Source organism: Megascapheus bottae, chromosome 18 (assembly GCF_031878675.1).
Source record: "Megascapheus bottae isolate mThoBot1 chromosome 18, mThoBot2.hap1, whole genome shotgun sequence".
In the NCBI taxonomy this organism is placed as follows: domain Eukaryota; kingdom Metazoa; phylum Chordata; class Mammalia; order Rodentia; family Geomyidae; genus Megascapheus; species Megascapheus bottae.
In genome coordinates, this window is record NC_143526.1 from 12,481,461 (window position 1) to 12,505,226 (window position 23,766).

The following is a 23,766-nucleotide window of genomic DNA, read 5'->3' on the forward strand; positions in this document are numbered from 1 at the left end:
CTGGGCATCCACAGCCACATCTGGGTGTGAGACTCCAGAGGGTGAGTTGGACACAGAGTAGAAGGGGACAAGGAAACCGACCCCCTTCCACTCCATTTTGTACCTGTTCTTGTTTGTGACGAACTCTTTCAACAATCTTTAGAAAACAATGTTTCCTGCTATATGACTGCAACCCAAAGTCTGGGACAGTTGCTATTCTGGCCAACTGTAACCTATAACATCCCAACAGAGGGGAGGAAATTTAGACAAAAATCATTCCCAGGTAAAACAGATTGATTGCCAGCACAAACCAAGAAAACTTCCGCCTTCACACTGCAGAGCTGGCGTAGGAACAGGGTGATGGCTGAGAGGAGCCACAGAGATGCACGGTCCAACCTATCCCTGGACATACAGCAAAGAAGGACAAAGGCAAGATATAGACTGGGCCTGAGATAGTAGTGTAAAGCCAAGGCAGGAGCTTGTGCCTCAGGTTACTCGACAGTGGAGCATGTTAGGGCCTCTGGTGAGGGTGACAGCTTGGAATGAAGTTGCCTGGAGCTGCCATTGAGAGGCTGATCACAGCTCTGCTTGAACTGGGTAGTTGAAGGTTCCCTGGGAATGGCAGGACCCTAAGCAATCCCTGAGGATTCCTTGCTTCCTAATTGCACCAACTTTTTGTGAAGAGTGACAGCAGCACATGAGTGGCCTTTCGGATGTCTCACCATCATGCCTCTTTTTTTTTTGTTTGGTGCTGGTCCTGGGGCTTGAATTCAAGGCCTGGGCACTGTCCCTGAGCTTATGATCTTAAATCTGGCACTTCACCTCTTGAGCCACATCTCCACTTCTAGCCTTTTGCTGGTCAATTGGAGATGAGGATGCCACAGACTTTCCTACCCTGGCTGGCTTTGAACCTGCAATCCGTAGATCTCAGTCATCGTAGTAGCTAAGATTACGGGCGTGAGTCTCTAAGTGTTTGACTCAATATCAGGTTTTAAACTCAGGGTCTTTTGTTTGTTAGGCTCTACTATTTGAGTCGCATCCTCAGCCTTTTTGTTTCAGTAGGGTTTTCCAGTAGGGTTTTATGCTCTGGCCAGCCTGGACTGCAATCTTCCTGTATAATAGAGATGGCAGGCATATAGCACTAAACCCAGATCTTTATTGGTTGAGATGGGAGACCACTTACTGGCCTTGCACCACTATTCTGCTCATCTCTGCTTTCCTAGTAGCTAGGATCACGGGCATGAGCCTTTAGGCCTGGCCCCGTAGTTGATTTTTCATTGTTGAAAAGACTCTGATCTTGCCTATATTTTCCCCATAGTGCCAATTGCAAAATGGCAAGTGAGGGAATTCATGTGAGTGAAATGATTTAGGTGTTTTGAGCCAGCTACCAAGCTGAAGCCTGTATAGTTAGGTTTGGATGGGCCTTTGTTTTAGTCTCCTGGGCTGTTAGGCTCTTGGCAAGAAGCATCAAGGTCCACTGTCAGAGTGTGAGTGAGAGAGAAATGGAGAGAAGCAACCATGATTGTAAGGAGGGGGTAAGGAGAAGGCTTCAGGCTTCATGAGCCTGAAGTGGGTTGAGTTGTTCTTTATCTCTACTCACATAGTCCCCATGTTGGAAGAGGACAAAGATAAAGGAGTAAGGTGCCATCAGATCCCCTACACAGTCACAGGATGACCATCAGGGAACTGAGGACAGAGTGTCATGGCGCAGGATGGGAGTGGCAGCTGTTGTGTGAATGGTATCAGAAGACTTGGCAGACATGAAGAGAATGTATTTGGAGTTTCACTGTCATTTCTGAATATTTTCTTGCCCTCTTATTCCCCCTCTTCTGGAACATTCCTTGTCTACGGGTTCCTATGTCCTAGGACTCGACTGACCCTTCTGTACCCAGAGGAAACACATCCACACCAAAGCTTTGTTTTAATAGGTAGAAAAGAGTGGCTAGAGAGAAAAGATGTTACAAGTGTCCATAAGTTTCTCACCCTGGATATCAGTAAAATACATAGAGGAAGATACTGAGATCCCTGATGCTGGGCTCCTGGGGAATTTTGCCCCTGCAAAAAACTGCAGAACCTGGTGAATCTCAGAAAGGCATTTTCAATTTTCCTTCTCCTATTGGTTTACCAGGAAACTTCTGGCAGGGAAAGAAGTTGGGGATGGTGGGAAGGGATCCGGCCTGAGGGTAGCTTCAGAAGCAAGCTGTTTATAAGAAAGCTATGGTGTGTGTGTGGGGGAGCTTATCCTTGATATAGTCAATGGAAAAAAAATTTAAAAAGCTCTGCATCAGTGAAACATCTGCTGAGCACACAAAGGAAGAACTCAGAGTCCCTGCAGAACTGGGGATGACGAGCTCTGTAAACAAGACTTGAGGCAGGTGTTACCCACGCACCCCTGGCAGTTTCTGCTCGCTACTCACACCACCCATGTGATAAATGGGGACAATAAGGCCACATGGGAAAGGCAGCTGTGGCAGCCTGAAGGGTGAGGTACCCATCAAATCACTCAAGCATGGCATGGCAACCTTGCTCTGAAGGTGAACAGTGTTGAAAAGCATCCCAACTGAACTTGCCTGCAGCTGAGGGGGGCTGTGTGGCTAGGCGTCCAGATAGGGCACGGGCAGGGCTCTGCTCCTGGGCAGGTGTCTCTTGTAGCTGGTTCTCAGTAACTCATTGCCGAGTGCCATCTGCCTTTAGGGTCATTACTCACGTCAGTGAGTGGCAGAGGTTGTAATCCACTCCATCTAGTGTATCTTTGGATGGGGCACTTTCACTGGGCCATGCCTGGGACATACTTGCACCTTGTGAGAGAGCGACCCTGGCTCCCTGGAGAAGATGAGCATTTCGTGATCCAAGACATGGCGACTTACTTCATTTTACCTTCAGGGCCTGCAGATTCAGCAGCCGCCATTACTATCGTTGTGCAGATGAGGAGGTGGCACTTGGGAACGTGTGTGGACCTAAAACATAGAGTTGTGGAGAGCACTCACCCTGGGTAGACTGCTGCTAACTCATGTGGGGGCCATGTGATGTCGTTCTTATCCCTATGCAACATGAGAGGTGGACTATTTCATAGGGGTTTTGTGCATGTCGAAAACTGTGCAACTTGCAGAGGAGTGCTTAGCACCAATATTAGCAGTATTAAATAATATAGTTCAATATATTTGTCTCATCCATATGACCACTCTTCCCCATTGAGCTTTTCAAGGTCATCAAGTGATCATTTTCCCCCATCCCCACCTTTTTTTTCTTATATAAGTCTGTACTTTTTTTTTAGTTGACTAAAGTATAGTATATGAGATGGCAAAAGAGGGTAGCAGGGGGAGGTGGAGGAATAAGAAAGGGAATGGGACAAATACAGCCAGAATAGTCCATGTACACATGTGATAAAGGAAGTGGGCTGTAAAATTAGTCTAGGGGGGAGGGAACAGATGGGATAGGGGAGAAAGATGGAAGGAGTGATTCTGATCAAGAAGCCTTGGACCCTTAGACCTTACAGTAGTAACTAACTAGTCACTGGCTGACCTTTAAGTGGCTATCCTCCCTTAGTGGTCTCTTCTCTCTCCTGGGCCATGTTGTCTCCATCATCCTGAATATAGGCTCTTGACTTAAAGGCTGTGTTTGACATATCCGAAATTAAGATACCTGTCTTCCTCCAAGAAAATAGGGTTAAGCCCAACACATCTTTCTTTCTTTATTCAATCTACTTGATTACAAGAGAGTGTCGATACAAAGTGATATTAAGGGCAGCCATGTCAATTCATTATGTTGACTATGTTGTGTGCCTCAAGTGACCATTTAATTTTGGATGATCCCAGTGAATGATTCAGCTAATTTTACCTCCCATTTAACCAGCTGCTTTTAAAAGTCTTGTTGCCTTCCTTTGATATGTTGAAATATATTTGATTAAATGCCCAATTAGCCAGCAGGTTTGGCTTTTTTCAAAGCTGAAGGTTGTATTAGACATCAGCTGCCTGTGGTAGAAGCACACAGTTGGAGTCAACTCTTAACCTTCCATAGAAATCTGTGGCTGATGAATCTGTGACAACATGGAATAGAACAGGTATTAAAATGTGTTTCATGTTACCTATATGTAGAGTGTTACAAATAAAAGCCAGTAATGCTGCAGAGCTACTTGCTACGTTGAAACTGATAACATTATTTGAATTGGATGCTTTCCACATTCTAACATTCAAGCATTCTGAATCACCAACAGCATTTCCTTCATCTAGAGAGTTTTCAGTACAGGGCAAAGCTCACCTGAGATCTAATCTCTTAGGCATTTCTTCAGGTAGTAGTTGAATGTCATATACTTTTTTTTTGTTAGCCTGCATTATTTGTGATACATGTCTTGCCTCCTGAATTACTGGAGGTAACTGGCTGGAACTCTGTCACCTCCATCTTTATTCTCTCTTCCTCAACCCCAGGCCTGAGTGTTCTGAAGTGCATAGTAAGTGCTCAATAAGCTTGAGTGAGGATGACCATCTTTCTTCAGAAGGAAGCCATCTTAAATCACTGGCCACATATTGAATCCTTCCTGGGCTCTCATAGCTGTCTGTTGGGTCATTTGCAAGACAGCTTAGCAAGTTGGTCAACTTTCACTTCCTCATCTGTTTAAAATAAAAGATGGTAATAAAATTTGTCATTCTCCAATATATTCTTGATGTTGTAACGATCCATGGGATAAAACTTTTAATGGTATTTTTGCTTTGGCCACAGAGAAATCTAGAAATCCATGGATACATGGTAGTATACATCCTTTAGATAAGGCCTTTGTTAGTAATCAACAGCTATCAGTGATGTTTCATGTGTTCAGGTCCCCAAAGACACTCTGATCATTACTGGCCTTGAACCCTAAATGTCTACACCATCACAAGCCCAATTTCAAAAATATTCTATGTTTGCTCATTTTCATCTAAAGGACATGCCTGGTTTGTACTGTGATTTCCCTTCTCTCATTTTAAAAGAAGATGGCGAGAAGATGGTGGTACATTTTCTTTTCTTTCTTTCTTTCTTTTATTGCCAATCTCGGGGCTTGAACTCAGAGCCTGTGCACTATCACTGAGCTTTCTTAGCTCAAGGTGAGCACTCTACCACTTGAGCCACAGAACCACTTCATGATTTTTCTGTTTATGTGTTATTGGGGTATAGAACCTAGGGCTTCATGCATGCTAGGCAAGTATTCTGCCACTAAGCCACATGCCCAGCCTAGTAGTACATTTCCAAGTTACTAGAAACATGAAGTCAGAGGCTTTGAAAATCTTGTGCCTGGGGGGTGGCAGCTTTATAGAGACAGATATGAGACTTAGTTCCTAGTTTGTGTTTAACCTAATTGCAGTCATGTTGACCCAACACAAGAGCTGCTTATTCTTAAGGCTAAGGTGATTTTTTTTTTTTTTAAGAAACAGAACAAAACAATGAAAGAAACCACTGTTAGGGATTCTTGAGGTTGCTGAAATAGGACTACTAGAATATACTCATGAGTGAATACCAGAATATACATGGGGTTAGAGGCATGGCTCAGATGGGAGAATGCCAACCAGTGATCAAATGTGTCAGATACTGAGTTTGAGTCCCTCAGAGAAACAATAACAACAAGCATCATAATATGCTCTCAAGCCAAGTTATGAGATGAAAATATTCAACTGCTGTGATAGAAAAACAGTCCACCCTTAGACTACATTCCCACAAAACAAGAAATATGTTCAGTTTTTTTTTTCTTTCCTGGCCAGGGAGATATGACATGGGAAAAGAAAGATGGTAGGCTTTCCTATAGCCTTCCTTTGCTGAGCTCAGGTAAATAGATGATGTGCATAAATATGTAAAATTCCAGGCAAGCAGATGTTCAATCAATTCAAGCCCAGAGAGGTAGGGGCTTAATGGGACAGACTGGGAGCCAGTGCAGGGGATAGAGAAGGTTCAGGTGGAAGGCAGTGTCTGAGCCCTGTTGGGTTCTGTGGGCACTGTGGGAGGGAGCCTGGAGCCAATGGGCTCATTAGTACCTGGCTCTGACTGCAGCAGCCCAGGGCAAATACAGGCTATCAAAGCCCTGTCAGCAATCCTGAATGGGACAAAGAAAAAGCGCATTAATGATTAACTCTGCTAAAAGCTCCGGCTTTTGTATTCCCATGGTGCCTGGCCTATCTGGCTGCCATGTGACCAGCCCGGGCCATTTTCTCGCAGATTGGGGAAAGCTAGTGAGCAAACACAGGTGGTTCTGAGTCGCCTATGCTGTCAGGGACAACCACGGACAGCACCAGCTATGCCTGGCAAAATTAGCTGCTCTGTTTGCCTCCAGTTTGGCTTCCTGGTGCTCTTACTTTCTAAGTCGAATGTCATTTTGCCTTCATTTTCAACTATTCACTGGAGGTGCTAACCGTGGGTGGGGGGAATGCGGGAGACACACAGCATCATGCTCTTTGAACTCTGCAATAACGTGGGTGACCAAATGCGAAGGCAAGGCTGGTAAACTAATTAAAACCTCTCAGGTCTTTAACTCCCTGCAAGAGCAAATTTATTCTTCTCAAAGGGAATTATTTTTAGTGATCCTGACCAAATAGGCAGACCTCTACCATAATGTCTCAAGTCCACCAGAGTAGATCCCAGCTGGGTATGCTGAAGACCCAGGGCCTGGTGTGACCTGATCTTTGAAACCAACTAGGGCAGGCACCTGTGCCCATCTGCAAAGCCTCCTGACACAACAAGATGCCCTTCAGAGGTGACCTTGCCTATTTCTGGTTCAGAGTCAAAGTCCCTCTAGTGGCATTATTTGTTTAAGTGCATTTCTTCTTTGGTCTACCTCAGATGGACTTTCTTTCTCCTGTTCAAATATTTATTTGTGTGTATTATTGCATGCTGCTTCCACTGCTCCCAATCACACCAAGCAGCCATAAAAGCACAGATTATCAGCTCAAGGTGATAAAGGCCCTTTGAGTCAACACCAGAAATGAGCAGAAAATGAAATAAAGTTATAAAAAGAGGAGAGCATCAATGTCTACAAAGAGTCTATCAGTCTGGAGATAGTCAAGCAATTAGCTGCAAGACAAACGTCATTTTATTGAAATGAGCAGTGCCGCTAAAATGATTAGTAGTGTTTGATATTTAAATATAGCATTCTGCCGGCTTCCCTGACAAAGGGAAAGGGAAAGAACAACCACACTGAGGCCTTTTAGCTTGGATGTGTTCTGAGTTAGTGTCTGCTCAGATGCTGCAGTTAGGTGTGCAAGCCTTGACCTACTCTTACAATGAGCACAGACCAAAAACAGCCTGCTGAGGTTGCTGCCACACACTAGCATGTTGTTTGGGAGTTGAGATGGTGTTCAGAGTTTTGGTTTTTGAGAGATGAAAATAGTATGTCTCCAGGACTCAGTATACATGCACCCAGCATGGAATTCTCTGTCATAACTGATACTAGTTGGTAATTAATTGGACTTTTGAGGGAGGGCACTGAGAAATAATTTCTTTTCCCTTCAGGTTTTTTTTTTTAAGAATTTTTTTTGATAGTCCTGGGCTTGAGCTCAGGGCCTGAGCGCTGTCCTTGGACTTTCTCAAGGCTAGAACTCTACCACTTGAGCCTCAGCACCACTTCCAGCTTTTTTCTATGCATGTGGTACCAAGGAATCGAACCCGGGTCTTTGTGCATGCTAGGCAAGCATTCTACCCCTAGGCCAAACTCCCGGCCCTCCCCTCAGGTTTTTATAGACAGGTAGCTGTACTGAGAATGCAACCATCTGAGTTAAATGAAAACCTTTGATTTGTTGATTAATTAATTTCAAGCTTGAAATAAACAAGGATGGGGAGCGTGACTTCAAAATTGGTCCATTCTTTTGGGACAGGACAGAAAACTCAGCTTTTGGTTCATTATTCCCAATGTCTCTCATTCATTGGCTTATATCGCTTAACAAAATTTGATGGTTGGTTCTAAAGAAAGATCAAAATATACTGGCAAATATTTAGCTAGACTGGAGAGAGCGAGAGTGAGAGAGAGAGAGAGAGAGAGAGAGAGAGAGAGAGAGAGAGAGAGAGAGAGAGAGAGAGAGAGAGAGAGAGAGAGAGAGAGAGAGAGAGAGAGAGAAACAGAGAGACAGAGACAGAGACAGAGGAAGACAGAATGAAAAAGAGGAGAGAGAGAGGAGAGAGTGAAAGAGAGAGAAAAAAACATCACCAATAATTGACAGAATCTTCTTACTCATAGAACACTTTAACTATAGGATAGAACAGCCATTCTCTTCAAGTACTAATGCAACCATTTTTCTAGGGTCATGAAACAAATCTCTAATAAATTAAAAGTATATAAAGTATGTTCTCTGACCACAGTAGAATAAAAGAGATCAGTAACAATCAGTAACGGGGAAGTCTCCAAATCTCTGAAAATTCAACAATCTGCTCTTCAATGAAGCATAGGTCAAAGAAAGCAAATTAATGTAACCCTTTTATTAATTACAATAAAAATATTAACAAAAAATAAAAAAACATTAATCTAACTAAAAATACTTAATGCTGACATGTTATATACAGCTAAGAAGGACATTTATAGTATTAAATGTATATATTAGAAAAGCATTAAAGTCTTAAATCAAGAGTCTAAGCTCCTACTTCAAGCACCCAGAAAAAGAAGAGCAAATAAATCTAAAGCAAGCAGAGGAAGAAACTAATAGATATAATAGTAGAAATCAATGAAAGTAAAACTAGAATGCAATAGAGGAAACTCATGGAAACAAAGAGCAATTTTTTTTTATAAGATCAGCAAAATTGGCAAACAGGACAAAAATGGAAAGGCCAGAAATTACAGATATTGGGATATATAGAGAGATATTCCTTCAGAGTGTGCAGACAACAAAAATATTAAAAGAAAATACTACAGACAATTGTACTCAGAAACTTGACAAACATATAAACCATCTCATTTCATCAGTAGGAGATAGATAACTTGAAGAGCCCAGTAACTACGAAGGGATATTTAAAATTTAATTCAACAATCTTCCCCCAAAGAACTTTCTAGTTCCAGACTAGAACACAGAGAAGAGAAAATATTTATTATTCATTTTATGATACTACGATTATCCTGATGGGTAGCCAAAGAAAGATGGTTCTAAAAGAAAATTAAAGACCAACATCCTACATGAATATATGCAAAAGTCCTTCCTAAAATAAAGCAAGCAGAATTCAGTAGTATATAAAAAGTACTCACATGATTGTGTTGATCCACACAGTAACAGCATGATAATGTCTATGCATGATATAAATTTTCAGAAAAAACACAATGGGGGAATACAACTTCAACTTAATAAGTACCACTTGGAAAAAAACCTTACACACTAACATGAGATTTAATAGTGAAAGAGTGAACATTTCCTGAGTGTGAGAACTTGGTGAAGTTAATCACATTCCCTATTCATATGGCGCTGGAACTTTTCACTAGTGCAATAGGGAAATAAACGTGAAAAGACATACAATTTGCAAGGAAGAAATAAACCTATTCTCACGTGTACATGATGTGACTGTCTCTATAGAAAACCCCAAGGAATCCATAAGAAAGCCCTGAGTCTGTTTATCCAGGATTCCATACAAAACCTGATTGCATTTTTAATTCTTTCTAGCTAGCAATGAACTCATGGACTTCCAAAATAGAACTCACTCACACCTATCATTGCTAAGGAAAAGAAATACTTAAAAGTATGACTTTCACTAAACATGTTCAGGACTTCTAGGCTGACAATGACATGATGTGAATGGAAGGGACCAAATGACAAGCTAAAAAAAACAGAGGATATGCACTGGGGTTACGGAATGCAAGACTCAGCATTTAAAGGTGTCAGTTCTCCTCAGATGCACACACAAGAGGAATACAATTCCTGTAATAATTCTAGCAAGATTTTTAATAGTATTTTTAATAGATTTTTAATGGTATTCCGGAATTTATATGGAAAAGGCAAGGGACTAAAATTGCTTAAACAATATTGAAAACAAAGAATAAATTTGTAGGAACTGTTTTTTTTTTTAAAATCAGATTTTGAGTCTAATATGTAATGAGATTCCTTAGAACTGGTAAACAGGAAAATCTGGAAATAGAACCATAAATATATTCCCCAAGTGCGTGGTACCATTTCAAATGTTATTCAATGGAAGGAAGAAGTGGGAGTAATTGGACATCCATAGATGAAATGTGAACCTTGAGCTAAGGCTCAAACCTTAGACAAAAATTAACTTGAAATGGATTATAAGCTTATATGTAAAATTCAAAACTACAAAACTCTTAGAGAAAAAACATAAAATACTATTTTAGAGATTTAGGATGAAGGAAAATTCTTGGAGTTAGAATATGCAAAGCATAAAAAATTAAAAGTTAGAATTTATCAAAACGAAAATGTTTGCTTTGTGAAAGATCCCGTGAAGAGGGTGTAAAAAGCAAGCTATGGATTGGCATAATAATTAAAAACACTTAGCTGAGCCAGGTTTTGGTGGCATATGCCTGTAATTCCAACTACTCAGTAGGCTGAAAATGGAAGAATGTGGTTTGAAGCGAGCCAAGGGAGGAAAGTCTATAAACATGTTACTACCATATGCTTCAGGGATTGCATTCCTGGACATCTATCTCAGAAGAAATAAAGATATATTTATGACACAAATGTGTGCAAATGTTTCTTATAGTTTGATTTATAAGAGTCGGATTTAATTAAAGCATCATCAATATCCTTCAGAGAATATATTAAGAAAATATATGTGTTTTCTTTACAACGGAGTACTACTTGGCGATAAAAAAGACAAAACAGTTTTGCATACAATATGTATTTATCATAGAAACAATTACACGAAAGGAAGAAACAGCCTCAAAAGACTCTACATTGTATGATTTCCCATGTAATATTTCTGAATACAAACAAAGAAACAAAGAAAGAAGAATGATAGAGAAGGAAAGAAATCAGTAACAATGAGGAATTCTAATGCCCTTTGCATTTTCTATGATTTCTATGCCTTGCTCCAGAGACACTTCCCTCTCTGATTGGCTACCTAAGAATAAGCTTCCTCGAATGCTCTGGAACATGGCAGCTGCTCCTTCTAGACACAAGGGGACCACACCTTTCTGTAACTCCCAGCTGCTTCCTGGTCACAGTAGCATTTGGGGGAGGGGGAGGGTTTCTTGAGCACCACAAAGGCTTGAGCTCCCAAAGGGAGCCTGCTCCCTCTGCCAAGGTGTAGGGAGAGAAGTGATATGGTGTTAATCAATACACCCAGTGATAAATGTTTATCTTGAGCAGAAAGCAAATAAAGGCAGTTAGCGAGCCCTTTATTGCCTCCTGGACAGTCACAGCTACCTTCAGCAGCTAGAATCTTTTCTACGTCATGTGGTAGAAAAGTTGACACTCCCCACCCCCATGCTCCCCACCTCTTATTTCTGTTGTTGTCTGTTTTTTAGAGTGCTGAGAAAAATAGATAGGAAGGACTTTCCAGGCCTGATATTTAGCATTTATTCATTTAAAAAGTTATAACAAATGTGTGTGTGTGTGTGTGTGTGTGTGTGTGTGTGTGTGTGTGTGTATGTGTGTGTTTTCCAAATGCATAGAATCAGAAGAGGAAAGGACAGGAAGAGGGTGAGGGACCTAGAAAGGAAGAAGAAAAAAGACAAGAGAAGTGTGGGGAAATGAGATTAGTGTGAGATTCTCAAAGAAAGCTCTCTGTGTACACCCTCTGGCACTCCCTAAATGCAGTGGGCCTCAAGCTTACAGGAGAACTGGTCAAAAAAAAAAAAACAAAACCAAAAAGTTTTGAGACCAGAGTACCTGATTCAGTGATGATTCTTAGGCTGAGATCCAAGAACTATGAACCATTGGTGTGTCAAATTTCTCACTGCTGCCGCTGCTCCTGATTTTGTGTTTTGGGGCGAGGGGGGAGTGAGAATCACCTTACTTTGAAAACTACTGCATTATTCCATTTGTCACTCCTCCATTATCTAATGGGACAGCATTTGCAGCAGTGGCCTAGTTGCAATTGCTGAAATAAGTAGAAAATAAGTAGATTCAATGTGCCATGTGCATTTTTTTCTTTTTCCTTTTTTCTGAGCAATGTAGAGTTTTCAGGACTAGATCAAAAGTTGGGAGAAGGTTCTAATATTTGGTAGCAATTGGAACAGCTGTACAAAGTCAAAAGACTAATTTGCGTTAGGAGCAGGCCATGTGTTCTCTTCCCTGGATCCCTGGGAAGACCAGAGTCTGACAGATACCATTTGGGAGGAAGGCTGGACAAGAGCTAGATGCAGAACCCTGACCATTAGAAGATCAGAGGCTATGATGCAGGGAGCCTATTTCCATATTTCTTTTGAATTTTCTTTCTTTGGCAAAATTCAATAGGAGTCCTGGAGCTGTTGCCTTGGCCATTTGGGTAAGTAAATTCTATCACAGCCCAAGAAACACAAAAAGTGGGAAGGGAGGACATTCTGAAGCTAAGCTAAGTTAGCTTGTGTGTGTGTGTGTGTGTGTGTGTGTGTGTGTGTGTGCATGTGTGCGTGTGCACATGTGTTATGAATGTTAATACTGTGACCTAAACTCAGGGCTTCATGATCTTTTCCTTAGCTCTTTCACTAAATCTGGCACTCTGGCACTTGAACTATACCACCAGTTTTGGCTTTTTTGGTTGCCTCACAGAGTTTCCTCCCTAGGTTGTTTTTGAACTTTGATTCTCAGGTCTCAGCCTGCTGAGTAGCTAGGACTCTCAGCTCGAGCCACAGCATCCAGCTCAATAGCCTTTTGAAGTGTGTGTGCGTGTGTGTGGGGTGGGGTGGGGTTGTTGGAGATATGAATGCTGACTCACCCAGCATCATACTACCTGCCTCTGACAGAACAGATATGGAATTCAGAGGGTCTTTTCTATTCTCCCAGCTGTTGCACATTCGTCTTAAACATCATAACCACCCTGTGAACATCTGTTCTCACAAGGAAGGGTACTTCAGTAATAGAAGGAATTCCAGAGGGAGAATTGCTTAACAGAACCCACCTCTTACAGAAAGCAAAAACACCTATTGACTCACTGCCCAAGCAACACATTACAAAACTAGTGGTACAGGAGACATGATTAAAGAGTTATTTCTATAAAGGTCAGCTGGCCACTAGTTGTTCTGTCTGGAGAGTAGCTTCTAAGATGAGATCAGTGCTCGTAAGATTTGTTAGAGCCCTAGTGGTCTTGGGACTAGTGGTTGTGGAGAAGGCACTGACTGTGTCAAAGGCCAAAGGTAAGATGAAATTACATATAATTTTCCAGTTTGCCTCCTATCTCTGAGCCTACTGTGTCATTTCAGCATAGTTCCTGGCAGGACCAGGAAGGCAGGTCCTGTATGCCCCCATGTGGTTAAGTCCACAGATACAGAGATCCTGGGAAGAGAACACATGGCCTTGGGTGAGGTAGCTGTCTGCTTCTAGGGCAAATTAAATGATCCATTAGTGTGGTCCTACTAAAGGAATCTGGTAGTCACATGGATTGGCTTCCCATGATTCAAAGGCCTTCATTAAAAATTACAATTAACTTCAGATTTAATTTTCACCCCAAAGCAAGCAAATGGAGAGCCAAAGAAAATTTCCTTTGACTTAAAGAAGAAACATGAATAATCTAAATTGAAATTAGATAAGACAAAGACACCCTATTTATATACCTTTAGAAAGTATCATAAATACTTGTAGTAAAGTCTGGTTTTATTTCCAGAGATTCATTTGTCCCTTGTCTTTAATAGTAATTTTTCCTCTAATTTTTAGCAAGATTGTAGTTATTGGTATAAAACTACATTTCCCAGCATCCCTTGGGGGTAGACTGGGTGTGGTCATGGGACCAGAGTCTGATCAATGAGTAACAAGAAAAGGAGTGAATGGTGTTTTTTGGATCCTCCATAAGAGACTGTGGATCTGTCCTGTTGGCTGGAAAGTGAAGATGATTCTGCCATCTTGGATTGTGAAGACTAGATCTCAGGCTGTCAAGGTAACAAATGTGAAATAAGTCAGAATTCAGTCCAAAAGGTTGTATCACCAAAAAGAAGCACCAAAAAATGCCTTAGCACTAACTCTGCCTATACTGAGAATCATTCATTCAAAAAGGTAGTGAGACCTGATGCTGCTTTGTTTTTCTTCTTTGAACATGTGAAAAGTTTGCACCTCAATAAAATCATTATGAATGCTAAAGAAAAGACCAAAGACTAGCTTAGAAATAAGTGAGATGTAAGGAATTGCAGTGAATTTGTGCAAGAGAACTTGGATTTACAGGATATGTAAACTTTTCTTTTGTTTAGCTTAATTGTGGGTCTCTGTTATACCTAGTCCCAAGTAATACAAATACTTAATCTCATTTTGAGTACTGACTTCCATCATTAGTTAAATTTTTTTCCATTATTGTCATTATCAAGTAACGTATGGAGGGATCACAATAACATGAGTCAGGTAACGAATAATTTCCTTTCATACAGTGTCATCTGTTCCTTCATTCTCTCCAGTTCCATGCCCTCCATACCCACTCATGCGTTGTAGAGTTCACTTTTATCAATGTCCAATGAGCTCTGTTGTGGCACACTTCATCCTTTTTCCTCAGGTTTTATGTGCTCCCCACAATCATCCTGAAGGTATACACGTGAATACACCAAATATAAGGTAAATAATCATCAGGAAAAGAAAAAAAGCCGTTTGTATATATATATATATGTATATATACTTTTATATAAATAAAGAGAAGCTTAGGCATTGCACCTTTGTGGTTCTCTCCTAATACAATCTTCTTTTGGACTCACTATATGTGTTTTTAGTTTTTTTTTTTGTCAGTTGTGGGGCTTGAACTCTGGGCCTGGGTGCTGTCCTTGAACACTTCAGCTCAAATCTACTGCTCTACCATTTGAGCTGTAGTGCGTAGTGCCACTTCAGGTTTTCTGGTGGCTAACTGGAGGTAAGAGTCTCACGGACTTTGGTCCATGAGTCTGGATTTGAACCATGATCCTCAGATCTCAGCTTCCTGAAGTAGCTAGGATTACAGGTGTGACCCACAATTCCCAGCTTGTGGTTTAACTTTTAAAGTACGAGATTAGTGTATTGTAAAAATCTACAGCAAGTATATATATATACACACACACACAATTACAAGAGAAACTTGTGAATTCTTATTTGCCATTTGACAGATCCATTTCTTCTTTCGATTTTTGATGCCAGTATCAAATGTCTGCTTTTGCCATGCCTAGCACAAAATTCAGAAACAGCAATGTGTCATCATTTATATGTTAATTTTACTTAAACAAATGACCCAATGAGCAAAGAAAATGTCTGTAGTAGGTGGAAAACATATGGGGGTTAGGCTACATGCAGTAATTAAGTTTACACTTTCCATCTGGAGCCATAAAGGATTCACTCAGAGATAGTAAAGACCCAAGGTCACAACGACAACATGCCATTTGCAGTGAAGGTAACAGTCTTGGGATGTTTCTGAGGAGTTGTTGCATGGCTCTGTAATTCTGCAAACACATAATACTAGTGATGCCCTATCCTCCATTTTCATGAAAGCATTGGCGTAATGAAAACCTATGTCAGAATGGAACTTCCTAGCTGTGGAAAATCACAGATTCTGAAAGGAATGTTTGATTGTTGCAACCTTATCATTCTCTCACTAATTAGTGACAGAAGAAGCATAACCTCAGGAATAAGCGATCTGGAGACAGTCCATGTTAAGTTAAAATATAGAGTGTCAAGACACATTGTACTCATAAACTGACTGATATATTGAACTAAAATTCCTTCATACAATTTTTCAAAGATAATTCAAAAAATGAGTGTCAAACCAGAGCTGGTAGTTACAAGTGCACTTGTTAAAAAATTTCAGAGAACTCTCCCTCCCTATAAATCTTAGGCTTTGAGACAATTTCTAAGTATATGAAAGTAGAGAAGAATATAATAGAAGTGTGAACATCTAGCTTTGGGATTCACCAGGTATGGGTTCAAATGTTGCTCTTTAGCTTCACCGGGAGGTATGCTGGGTATGCCCTACACGTAGCACACAGGCCATCTTCATGGCTCTACTTCTTTTCCCATATGTTTGCTTTTAGTAGTTCACATCTGTGACTCTCCCTATATAGTAGAATGATCTGGAAATGCCTGGGATTGTGCATACTCTCAGAGGGACCCATTTCCAGTCAATAAAGTAATGTGGGAGTATAGCCCCTCCCCTCCCCCACTTCTTGTTGGGAGAAACTTTTTTCCCTTTATTATTAAGTTGTTGAACAAAGAGGTTGTAATCCCATGTGTGGTTATGAGTACAATGCATCTTGATCACTGCATCCCATCCTTCTTCCCTAACTCCGTCCCTAACTCCGTCCCTAACTTCAAGTTACATAGGGGAGACTTTTTTTTTTGCCAGTCTTGGGCTTGAGCTCAGGGCCTGAGCACTGTCCTTGGACTTTCTCAAGGCTAGAACTCTACCACTTGAGCCTCAGCACCACTTCTGGCTTATTTCTGTGTATATGCTACCAAGGAATCGAACCTGGGTTTTCAAGCATGCTAGGCAAGCACTCTACCACTAGGCCTAACTCCTGGCCCAGGGGAGACACTCTTAAGGGTAACTTATACCATAGTTCTTAGGCAGGCTCAGGATGAAGTCACTTTTTAAGTTACCTTTTCCTAAAATCTCACCCTTGCAATCTTTTTTCCTTGACCTTCTTTGAGATTTCTTCTCTAGTTTCTCCCAGGAGCACTTTCATATTAAACCACTTGTTTAGGAATCCTTTTCTGTTTCCATAGAACATGACACATTCATTGGTTTATGATGTCAGGTAAGTGATGTCTCTTGTTCTCTGTTCTTGAACAAACTCAAGGAATATTGCAAGACAGGCTGCAGATAGAGTAGAATAGGAAATAACACAAATCTCTTCTGTGAATACACACACACACACACACACACACACACACCTCCTGAATATTCTGCAGTGAGCCTGTTACTTAAGCAAGTCAACAATGAGGTGTCTTCCTTTACAGAGCATATTTGTGTACAATGCTCACTACTTGTTATGAAGTATTAACACAACTGTCTTTTGGTCACATTTTAGTTTTGATGACATATCTGGGTTTTTTTTCCCTTTTTTTTCATCCAAGTTCAGAGGCTTTTTAAAGCTCAATGGCTTGGAGTTACTTTGAACTGGATAAATTCTTAGAGTCATCATATGCTTCTAAATTTCACAAAGATTACTTTAAAAATACTGTTTAGCTAGAGATACCAAAGGCCTCCACTGAGTATTAATTTTTATCTCAGTGCAAAAGTTTTGCCTGTTTATTTGAGAAATCAGGACAAATTATTGTACCTATGAAATAAAATAATAAGAAAGTAAGTAAAATTACCTTGCCTGTCACTTTAGAGCACAGAAGTTGCTAAATTTGCAGTTTGCATCCATGAAATAAATATGAATTTGGAAAAATTTATTGTAATGGTTTCAGGTTAAATTTGCATGTGTATACACTAAAGCCTATCTATCTATCTATCTATCTATCTATCTATCTATCTATCTATCTATCTATCTATCTACCTATGTCATTGGCAGTAATTACTGAGTGATAGTATGATTTTTATTTTGTTGTTTTATATCTGTGATTTCTAGGATTCTTTAGCAAATGATTTTAGGCATCCAAAACTTCCCCTATCTCTCTGAAGTTACATATAGTTTCTTTCTTTTTTTTTCTTTTTGCCAGTCTTGGGGCTTGAACAGTGCCTTTGGGCTTTCCTCAAGGCTAGAGCTCTACCATTCCCAGCTTTGTTCATATATGTGGCAATGAAGAATTGAACCCTGGTCTTCGTGCATGCTAGGCAAGCACTCTACCATTAGGCCAAACTCCTGGCCCCGATATATTTTCTTTTTATACTGCTTCTTGGTATATTTTGCAAGGCTGTTAATGGGCTCATATTAGTTAATTATGGGACATGAATTAAATGTTCTTGGAGCTACTTGCTTATAGTACAGACAGTGTCACAAGAGATGTTTGTTGATTCCATCTGAGCCCCACCGTTCCCATCTCTGTTGTCCAGGGCGTACACACACACACACACACACACACACACACGCACACACACACACACACACGGATAGGCACACCTGACAGAAGGTAGCAAGTGGAGTCACAGGAATAACTTAGAGTGACAAAGCAGAATGGAGGCCATAACATTGCCTTATAAGAGAATTTATTATCCGGGGAATTTCTGTGTCCAACAAGAGTATCTGTATGCGAGTAATAATGTATTATGGAAATATTCCTAAGGCAACAAGGAATAATGGATACAGGAGAAGCAAGAGCAAGAAGCTAGGAAGGCCAGAGGGGATGTCAAAGCTGTTTATAGAGCAGCCTGTGTCAGCCTGGCCTTGTGTGAACTCTAATGGATTAGGCATTTGTTCACCCTGTGGCTTTTTTTTTTTTTTTAACCTGTCCTGGGCTTGAGCTCAGGGCCTAAACACTGTCCTTGGACTTTCTCATGGCTAGAGCTCTACCACTTGAGCCTCAGCACCACTTCCGGCTTTGTTTTCTATGTATGTGGTGCCAAGGAATCGAACCCGGGTCTTCATGCCTGCTAGGCAAGCACTTTAACCACTAGGCCAAACTCCCGGCCCCTGTGTCTTTGTTTTTATACCCCTACACTGCTGCTAATCAATAAGGCTGAATCTGGAGGAGCGAGAGGTAGAAGGTTGTAAACTTTCAGGCCTTTGTGATGTCTGCATGGTGGTGGTGGTGGGAAAATTTCTGTCACTGTCCCTCCAAGAGGATCCATGATGCTCTCATCCTTTCTCCTGGAAAAAAGCACACTGATCTTGTTCAATCTATGCTCTGTGTACCACATACAGCATCTGCAGGCCTGTGTTCATACACGTTGTCAGTCTCTAGAGGAAGAAAATCAATGCAGACCTGTAAATGCCTTGTCTCTTTAACTTGATTGTAAACAACAATGCAGAATAAAATAACACATAAGACCATGTTCAAATAAGACAGTGTGTTCATTTCATTTTGGACAATAATTCTCCATGTTGAAAGAAAGACCCCCAGATTTCTGGCAAACAGAAACATCAGTAGGTTTAAAGTACAACTCACAAGGGCTGAGCTGAGTGCTCCCAGGCCAGGAATTCTAAGACCATGTTCAAAATCAGTGGTAGTGATGGTGGGAAATGGGTGTGGTGGATTTATCATGGGTGTCATGCCCCCCCCCAAAAAAAAGAGATTCTGCTCTTGCTTTCCTCCCTGATAAGAGCCTATATGAGACAACTTACTTCATGGTTTTCCAGCTTTAGTTCATTTTTATCAGTCCAAAAGATATTTTTTTCTTCCTAAAAATATATCTCTGCCAGGCACCCAGTGGCTCTTGTTTGTAATCCTAGCTCCCCAGAAGACTGAGATCTGAGGCCTGCAATTCAAAGACTATGAGACTCTTATCTCCAATTAACCACCAAAAAGCCAGAAGTGGAGCTGTGGCTCAAGCAGTAGAGCACTATTCTTGAACAAAAACAGCTCAGGGGGCATGCCCAGGTCCCAAGTTCAAACCCTAGTATGGGCACAGAGAAAAAAAAAAAAAGAAATGTCTTTTCCCTTTACTCCCTCCCTCCCCCATTTTATCTTTCTTTGGTGCTCATAGGTTTTTATTCTATAAACACTTTGCCGTCTTTGTGACATGGACTCATTCAGGACATGTTTACAGTACTTAATGACATCTCCCTGAGAAATAATGAGAATGCCTTTAAAGGTTGTCTTCCTTCCGTGCGTGTTGGGGGGAACGGCAAGCCAGGCCTGCGAGATGAGAACCGAAGGGTCTGGCAGGGGGAAAATTGACTTAATTTCTTTTCACCACATGAAATGGAGTGTCTGGGAGATCTGACCTAAATGCACGGCCTAAAAACCAATTAATTCTGAATTGTGAATTTGTGAGCGCATCAAGCTGTGTGCGGAATTTCCGATGAGGCAGGCGACGCGTACCTGGCTTATTTGCAAAATGTGAAGATTTTTTTTCCTGCCTAAATAGACCTAATGGTCCATTATTAAAGTGCAGCTTCAATCATCATACTCCTGAGCTGGAAGACGTGTAGCAAGAGTCTTCGTGACTGTTAGATGGAAATTTGGTCCTTTTTCTGGCCTGTTGGACTCTGAGCAGTGCAGTGTCTCATGCCCTCTGTTTGGTGGGACTCAGTGTGGGGGTCTTGCAGAAGGGACTTTTGCTTTCGATTGCCATAGCTATGAAGAAGGATCTTCATTGCAGTCCAGGGGACAGAGTCTTTTTCATCATGGAATCCACTAAGGCATGAGTCACCTTCCCTGGTGTTTCTGATACAGAGAAATTACTCATTCTCTTTCCTTTGCCTGTGAAATTGAATCAGATGCTCTTGCCTCCAGTTTCATTTACCAGGTGTTCACTGAGGCATCTTTGCAAGTGATACCATCAGTGTTTGTGTGAGAGCAAAAAGGAAATAGATACAACTTTAACTTAGGGTTAAATCTGGTGAACTACAATAAAACCATAACTGAAATATTGTGAGAACACACAAGAGGGAGAAATTGGGAGTATAGTGGGAGCTGGTGGTGGTGTGTGTATGTGTGTGTGTGTATCTGTTAGGTATGTGTGAAAGGGCAGATCTGATGTATGGGTTAGAATGGGCAAGGACCACAGAAGGCTTATGGGACAAAAACCTATTTGAGACAGATGGGGTTCTTCAGAAAAGGAGGTGGCAGGTGAAGGTCCCAGATATAAGACTGGTTGCGCCCAACCTTTGCCATGTATACTGTGGGAGGTGCTGTGCTCTCTGAAGGGCTTTCACTGGCAAGTCTCCTCTACCTTGGGAATGGAGAACTCCTGGGGTAGAGAGAAGAGAGTAGAAGAGCAAGGACAAAGCAGGGAATCAAAACAACATTCATAGTGCTTTCTAGAAAGATGCAGAAACGAGACTCAGGACTAGAGATTGGGACACTGGTAGGAATTAAGGCTTTGTTCCTTAGAGCTTTGTTATTGCTGTGGATTTGCCTTCCCTCCCCCTCACCCCGCACCCTGAAGCTGAGGTATTCTTATCAATGTGGTCAATAAAGCTCCCAAATCTGGTGGAGTTCTTCTCTTCAGCACAAGAATCCAGCCATAGAGATAGAGTTCCTGTGATACATGTCCACACCTCCTACTTCTTGGAGGGCAGATCAGAGGTAGAATCTCTAGGGCTTCTCTGGAGATTTACAACAAGAGGGAGCCCCAGGGTCATACCGCTGTGGACAGTCAGTGGGTTCTCTTCTGCATCCCTTTCTGTCTCAGGTTCTTTCTTTCTTTTTCTACTTCCAGTCCTGAGGCTTGAACTCAGGGCCTGGGCACTGTTCTTAGACACTTTTATTCAAGGATAGCACTGTGTCACGAGCCACAGGTCCACTGCTGTCTTTTTCTGCGTATGTGGTAGCGAGGAATGGAACTCAGGGCTTCATGCATGCTAGGTGAGCACTCTGCCACTAGATCATGCTCCTGGCCCGGTTTCAGGTTCTTTATTCCTTCACTCTGGCTTCCTAGGAATATCTCTCAAATACTTACATGAATCCAAGTCCTAGTCTCAGACTCAGCTTTGTGGAAATGAAGTAGGACTGTTCCATGCACCCATGGAGCATGGTCTGAAAGGGAAGGAGATAATATCTCCTTTCTGTGACAGAGGAAGCTCTTGCCCAATGGAGTACCAGAGCAGTGGATCCATGTTCCACATTCCTGTCCCTCCGACTGAGAAATTCTGAGAACAAACTACTGGGCAATTTGGAGAGCTGCTTTTGGTAAGTGATCCAGGTGTTCTAATTTCAAGTTCTGCTATTGTCATTGAGATAAAGTCACACAAACTTTTTCACTCTGTCTGGCCTGAACCCTCATTCCTTCAGATCTCAACCTTCTGCTAGGCAGGATGCCAGTTTCATGCCACTATATCTACCTATCAGTGGAAAAGAGGTCTCATTTACGTTTTTCCCATGTCAGCCTTAAACTGCAATCTTCCTGATCTTAGCCTTTGGAATAGAGAATATTATGGGAGTGGACCTCTGGTATCTAGCTGCCATCCTTTCTTAAACTTCCTTATCATGAGTATTTTTTTTTGTTTGTTGATTTCTTTGAGAAGTTTATGAGGATGAGGGACAATGCTCTTACAAGGACTATACATAAAACATACATCCATACAATACATGCTATGTTCTGGTACAGATACAAAATCCCACCTCTCATCCTTTTTCAAAAGGTCCTTAAGATACCTCTAAATTGAGTGTCTGAATCTTCAATCAGAGTTTGGGCTTGATAACAGGGTAGTAATGTGGCATGGATTGATGATTGTTTTGGCTGGTCCTGGTGCTTGAACTCCGGGCCTAGGCGCTGTCCCTGAGTTCACTTTCATTCAAGGTGAGCACTTTACCACTTGAGCCAAAATGCCACTTTTTGCTTTTTTCTGTGATTAATTGGAGATAACAGCCTCATGGACTTTCCTTGCCCCAGGCTGGCTTTGAACTATGACCCTCAGATCTCAATCTCCTGAGTAGTTAGGATTATAGGTGTGAGCCATGGGTGCCTATGGATGGAAGATTCTGTGAGTGGTTTTTGTTCCTCTATGATAGTGACCAACTTGACAGATTTGTCTAGAACTACCATGGAGACTCACTTACCATGGAAAGTTCTATATCCTGGGGACACCCTTGCTTGAAGGGAACTAGGAAGAACTGGTAACCTACTCCTTTCCAATGCACTTGTAACATGTCCATTCTTATATATGTTCTGTATATTTAACTCATATCTTCTCATTAGAGATTCATTCTGATAAGAGAGCTTGGGCTGCTCCTGTGATCATGTACCAACAAATATACCAACATATGCACCCTGTATATTGGTACTCCAGTATCTAGTATCCCAGTACTTCAGAATGTGACTTTATGTGGAAACAAACGGATTGCAGAAGCATTAGTTAAGATGAACAGAATGGATCCCTAAAGCAGCTGTGCTGACACACAGGGAGGATGCGTATGAATCTGCAGAGACTGGAAGGAGAATTCTACAAAATTGGGATCATCAAAAATGTCCAGCAAGTGAGTAGAAGCTGGAGGAAAGAGTGGAAGGAATTCTTTTACTACACTGAGATGAAATCCAATCCTATCAATGGCTGAGACTTGGCTTTGGGCTTAGAAAATGGAGAGACATTACATTTCTGTTAGGTAAGCCATTCAGTTTGTGTTACTTGTTACAGCAGCCTTAGAGAGCATCACTAAGTGGGTTATTTCTCAGTTACCTTTGAACATCCCTAGAAAAATTGTCAGTTGCAGGAGTCTATGGGAACAAGGGAAAATGACCTTCTTACCCATTAAAGCATCTGGTTTCCATCCTTTGTATTCATTTTTTTTTTTTTTTGGAGCAGAACCATTGAGGGGATCGTCTGCTGATACCATGTGTAAATTTTGTTTTTAAGGGAAAGAAGAGGCAGAGCGAAGTTAAATAAGACACGGAGTTGAAAGAAAACTAAGAGCATCTTCTGCTACATACCCTCTGATCCTAACCAACAAAGCTGTGTCTGTGTGTGTGTGTGTGTGTGTGTGTGTGTGTGTGTGTGTGCACATGTGCACATTAGTACTGGGATTGAACTCAGGATCTGTGTGAGTGCTGCCTCTTAGTTTTTTTTTTCCTTGCCCAAAGCTGGTGTTCTACCACTTGAGCTACACCTCTACACCTAGCTTTTTGTTGGTTAGAGAGAAAAGTATCCCAGACTTTCCTGCCTGGACTGCCTTTTAACTATGATCCCTAGATTTCAGCCTCTTGGTTAGCTAGGAA

General features: G+C 41.4%; 2 long non-coding RNA genes across 4 annotated transcripts; one reads left to right on the top strand and one right to left on the bottom strand.

Moving 5' to 3' along the window:
• Positions 1–3,723: 3,723 nt before the first annotated feature.
• On the bottom strand, positions 3,724–16,704 carry LOC150050120 (uncharacterized). Of its 3 annotated transcripts, none has more exons than XR_016538702.1 (3): positions 16,620–16,704; positions 4,237–4,586; positions 3,724–4,015 (listed from the first exon to the last, which is right to left on the bottom strand). It is a non-coding gene; the product is annotated as an uncharacterized LOC150050120 (long non-coding RNA). The 3 variants fall into 3 exon arrangements; XR_016538701.1 differs by lacking the exons at positions 3,724–4,015; positions 4,237–4,586 and adding exons at positions 13,685–13,930; positions 14,464–14,566 and having other exon boundaries at positions 16,620–16,698; XR_016538700.1 differs by lacking the exons at positions 3,724–4,015; positions 4,237–4,586 and adding exons at positions 13,685–13,930; positions 14,464–14,566 and having other exon boundaries at positions 16,602–16,698.
• LOC150050121 (uncharacterized) lies at positions 13,857–23,483 on the top strand. Its single transcript, XR_016538703.1, has 3 exons — positions 13,857–13,938; positions 22,844–23,030; positions 23,408–23,483. It is a non-coding gene; the product is annotated as an uncharacterized LOC150050121 (long non-coding RNA).
• The last annotated feature ends 283 nt before the right edge of the window (positions 23,484–23,766 follow it).